Raw genomic sequence first — 5,455 nt, 5'->3', positions numbered from 1 at the left:
ACCAACCTCTCCGATGCCGGAAGAAGCTCCGGTAATTAGAGTTACTTTCCCAGATACGTTTTCCAAGCAAAGATGCTTATAAAGACAAACTACAAACTTGATCAAAAGATAGTATGGGTAAAAGAGGAAGAGAAAGATTATGGTAAGAGGAGGGAGAAAAAGATTGAGAATGGTGTTAAGCATATCCATGTTGTTCGTTTGTAGAACCAACACCACTATGTACCTCTCTACTTATTCTTTCCATTAAAATGTTCATGAGCTTTGAATTATAAGAGAAGTCTACTTGAGTAGACACAAAAAGTAGAATGGGAGGAATGTAATAATCCCCGAGTAATGTTAATGCCGAGAGTCTGTTGGTCGTTAAGAAGTTGTAGCTAATTTAAGTGGCGTACCTGTGTAGTTACCCTTCGTTTACGCTCTTATTTTAAAAGTATTGAGTGATTTGCAAATTTTATAAAATATAATATAGAGTGATTTGAAGGTAATCTAAATGAATGCTTTCACGTCTCGATTGTTATGCATCTCATGCACTAAGCTAAAACATGCATTTAAAATTCTGAAAATCGTGATGAGACTTTTATTTAATGATGAGCTGGACACATGATGTAGATAGTTGTAAGAAACTCCATGTGACTTTAGTGTTGGAGAGTAATGCGCAAGAACTGGAAGCAGTTATGTTATTTGTTTAAATGTAACAAATTTGTCTACATGATTGATGATGATTTCAAGTCTGGGCCATCGCATATAAATTTCACATTTAAAAACAGTATATAATCCATAAATCCAAAGACTGAAGACTCCACAATCCACATAAGTCTTTACAATAAATCATAAAAAAACTTTTTATCTACATTGTTTAGTCTGAATTTAACATATACTAGAGTATGCACGAATTCAAAGATAGGTTATCTGAAAGACGTTTATAAATGATCAATAAGACGATTACAAAAAGTTTTTAGCTGAGATTTTATGAAAAGGTGTATTTTCGGCAAGAACAAGGTCAATAGAGGAAGCCGTAATCTTGTGCCGAAAATTGTAAGTTTGTGACTATGTCATCTCGGTCTTTGGCGGATCAAATGCTGAGATGGACCACTTGGTCTCCAAAAAATCTCAATTAGACCCATCACTTTATTTATTTATTTTGTATTTAAATTTAAATAGAAATCTATGTTAAATAACTGAAAAACCTAAGGAGTTAAACATATTTACTAACCTATGCCATTACTATCCAACCCAATATCCGACCCAGATCCAGACCCGAAATCCGACCCAATCTCCTTCTTCTTCCCCCATTTCTTCCCCATTCATAGTTCTTCCACCATAATACAAAATCAAAAAATTTCTTCAACCATCCACTAATTTTCTCTTTCTTATCTCAAATCGATCAACCCATAATCATGTTTAATCAATTATATCATATCCAGAGTCAAATTTCATCTTTTCCATCCGATATTCAAAATAATGAACAACGAAAAGTATTACTAGTACAACTAGTACAACTCAAACTAGGACAACTAGTACAACTCAAACTAGTACAACTTCTACAACTCGAATTAGTACAACTAGTACATATTGAGTATGTCATATTTATTATTTGAAAAATCATTTTCTTATGTATCATCACCATGTTCATTCTCACAAAAAAAGATGACATGGCTTTGAGAAATTATGAAATGACATCACTTAATTATGAGATGTATAATAATTTCATATATTTATTGTTTTCGGCATATGAAGATGCTAGAAAAGAGAATGATGTAGAACCAATAAGACATATTGGTCTAATTTATCCCGCATGCATGTGTCAAATATATGAATAGTATATTTTTAATAATATTTGATTTGAAATTGATACGTTTACAAGTTGTACTAGTTGTACTAGTTATACTAGTTGTACGATTTTCGGAAAAAGATCATCTTCATCTTTTTGGTCTTGAGGCCAAAAAGCTAGATGCAGAGCCAGAAAATTCTTCAAACATTGTTCTAAAAACGCGAGTCACCGGAAAGAAGAAAAAGATTGGATTTGATGTATGATTTTTGTGTTTTTTTTTTGCAAAGAATTGTTTTAATCGTGATGAAATAACATAGTTGTACTAGTATTTGAGCTGTACCGTCTGTACATAGTTATACTAGTTTAATCTTTCCCGCTTGCATCTGCCAAAAGATAGTGCATAAGCCATCACGAGTTTGAAAAAAAATACATAAACATTAATATTTGGTATTTGGACTACGACAATAATAGTTTTAACCGGTTTAACTACAGTAGTACTATTACTAGTTTAATTGTGGCAACACTTGATTTGTGTTTTTCTAGTGCTGGTTAGTAGGTTTCTCGCCTCAAAGTTCATTTTCTTGATATGGAAATGAAAATATTAAAAGAAATAGAGCAATTGTAATCACATACACAAGAAGAACATGGTGAAACTTGCATATTTTGATATAAAATATGATATACATATGTTTGTTGTATCTACAAATTTGATTTCAAATAGTTTTTGATTCTTATGTTTGCAAATTCGTACATTTCACTCAGTTTATTATTTAATTATATTTTATAATTTAAATTGTTTCCTACAAAAAATAAATCTTCAAAAATTTATGAAGTTTTTTTAAAATTATAAAATTTATAATCTCAATACCATCAGTTTTTTTAATATCTATTTTTTAATAAATATTATTTAGTTTTACGTGTTGTATTTACGTACCTAACAAATTTTTCTCTTAATTTTATCGACTTTGATTTAATGTATTTCAACCAAAAGAAATAGATAATAGGTTAAACTACACAAAAATATTTAGGAATAGTACAATTAGTACAACAACTTGATTTAATATTCAACCATAATGTTTAAAACATGATACACGTTTAAAATGTAATGCACAATATAAAATGAAATAACATAGTTGGATCAATATTCGAGTTGTACCGGTTTGTACATAGTTGTACTAGTTTTTGAGTTATACCAGTTTGTACATAGTTATATTTTGACAGTGAAATCGAAAAAGCTAGTTGTACGACATAAAATTAAAACTTACCTCAGTTGTACCACTTCATTATGTGTACATATCTGTGCCCCAATAAAATGAAATCATAAATTTTGTTAAAATACATTTCATGTATGTTTTCCAAAAATTATGTGGACAAAGAAGTTAACAAACCTTAAAAGTATAAGGTAGATCATGCAAACTTATGTGATTGTGTTAGATTTGCAAAAAAAAAAAAGCCCCCATGAAATATCATAAGGAACCTTTATAAATACTTTACAATTTAGCCATGTTATTGATTTTTTTCATATGACATACTCGAAGGAATATTTAAATTTCAGAACCTGAGTAGTTGTACTAGTTATATCAGTATTACTAGTCTGGTAAATACATTTCATAACTGTTTAAATACATTTTATGTATGTTTTCCATAAATTATGTAGACAAACAAGTTAATAAACCTTAAAAGTATAAGATAGATCATGTAAACTTATATGATGGTGTAAGAATTGCTAAAAACAAAACAAAAAAAACAAAAAATCATTAAAAATAAGGAATCTATCTAAACAGTTACCAGTTTGGTCATTTGATTGTTTTTTCATATGGAAATACCAAATTGATTTTGTCAATTTCTGAAATGTCAAAATTGTACCAGTAATTCATGTTTAATATATAATAAAAAATATGCCAAATTTTGTATATGTTTAGTTTTAGGAGTTGTACCAATATTTTCACATTATAACTTTGTAAATATATTTTTGATGTTTATTTTTCATAATAATATGGTCAATCTAATTAACAAACCTTAAAAGTATAAAGTCTCTTAAATAAAATTGATAGTGTAATTTAATAATTTAACAATAATTGAAGAGCCTCAGAAAAAATAGATGAAATTTTATCATCATATGTAAAAAAATGATTTAATAGTTGAGTTAATTATAGTAGCTGCAAATTGTACATGAATTATAATATTTATATACCAGTTGTACCAGTTATATTATTTTTAACATGTATAGTTGTATGAGTTATACTAGTTGTACCTAGTCGAATGAGAGAATAATAAAATAATGAAAATCGTGTGGCTCTGAGTTATTTATGCGTCAGATTAAAGAGGAGGAGAAGATAGAGAATGAGAGATCTGTGAAAGCGTGTGACCAAGATTAAAACATAGAAAAGATGATCAATGGCTCTGGTTGGAGTTTCATTAATGGTACTTTTGTAAATATAACATTCCTCTTTTCTTCTCTTAATCCGACGGTTCTGATTTATAGAAAGATTATAGAATCCAATGGTTCATATTATTCATTCATTAAGGGTAAAATGATAATTTCACAATCACTTGGTCCATACAGATTTTTTTTGGATGTGTGAGACTCTTTTTTGGCCTTTTGGTCCATTTCAGATTTTAAGGCCACATTTTTCCTAAACGGCTCGAGTTCAATTATTTGATGAGACTTGTCCAAAGGATGTAATCCATTTCCAACAATAAGTCTCAGTGTTCATTGCGAGAGACGAAATCGATCTCGATGAATTTATCGAAGTAAGTTTGAATAGAAATGAACACGAAGTTTTTCTTTCAAATAAAGTTAAGCTTCTTTTTTGGCGATACGATTAATTGCAAACCGTTTTTTGTAAACCAAATCAGAAATCAGTTCGAATTAGAAAATAACAAATTTCGGTTTACTCCGCAAGCATTGCCTCTTAGGAAACGGAGGAGACATGCCGCCGCATTAGGGTTTTACAGACATAATAATTATGTCTTTTCGTATCTCTTTTTGTTCTTCTATTAATAATGAGTTAACTTCTCATTTTTTTCACTTACCAAAGCTAGCTTTTCTGAAGTTTTTCTCTTTCTATCGCATTTTGTATTTATATTTCCGATCAGCCACTGTATTAGTATTTTGATTTCTCTGACCAGATTCGTGTTCTTCGTCTGTTATGCAAAAAAACATGTCTTCAATTCGTTGATGGTCGAGGAAAGGAAAACAGATAATTACTTCTTCCAGTCCAGACCAAGATATCTTCGGCGGATCCAGTCATGATGGTGATCTAATTAGTAATCATCAGCATGCTTTAATAGATACTGTCGGGTTGAACTTCAATCAACTTCAGTTGGTACGTCATGCCAGGGAAGAGTTACAAGTGTTTTGGGGCTGATCAAAAAGCAAGAGATGATCATATTGAAGTAGTTTTAGTCGCCGGCTCTCATTCAGAATGATCATCTCTCACTTTTTGCCCGTCCCCAAAAAAAATTGAAACTCTTCGTCAGCAGACGTACCAACTAAAGTTGATCGAAATTCAACCCAACAGTATCTCCTAAAGCATGCTGATGATTATTCATTAGATCAAGACGAATTGGGTAAACGAAGTGGCCTGATTTGGTCTTCGGCAAAAGAAAGATGATACCCAATTTGTCTTCACAGGAATTGGCGCTTTGTCTATCATCCTTCTCTTGCCGAAAACCAAATCA

The 5,455-nt window shown here is 30.5% G+C and overlaps 1 long non-coding RNA gene across 1 annotated transcript; it reads right to left on the bottom strand.

Annotated features, from left to right (window-relative positions):
* Positions 1 to 1,069: 1,069 nt before the first annotated feature.
* On the bottom strand, positions 1,070 to 4,666 carry LOC117126266. The gene is made up of 2 exons (XR_004448798.1): positions 3,037 to 4,666; positions 1,070 to 2,154 (listed from the first exon to the last, which is right to left on the bottom strand). It is a non-coding gene; the product is annotated as an uncharacterized LOC117126266 (long non-coding RNA).
* Between the last annotated feature and the right edge of the window lie 789 nt (positions 4,667 to 5,455).

This window comes from Brassica rapa, chromosome A06 (genome assembly GCF_000309985.2).
Source record: "Brassica rapa cultivar Chiifu-401-42 chromosome A06, CAAS_Brap_v3.01, whole genome shotgun sequence".
NCBI lineage: Eukaryota > Viridiplantae > Streptophyta > Magnoliopsida > Brassicales > Brassicaceae > Brassica > Brassica rapa.
This window is presented reverse-complemented; position numbering and strand designations above follow the sequence as displayed.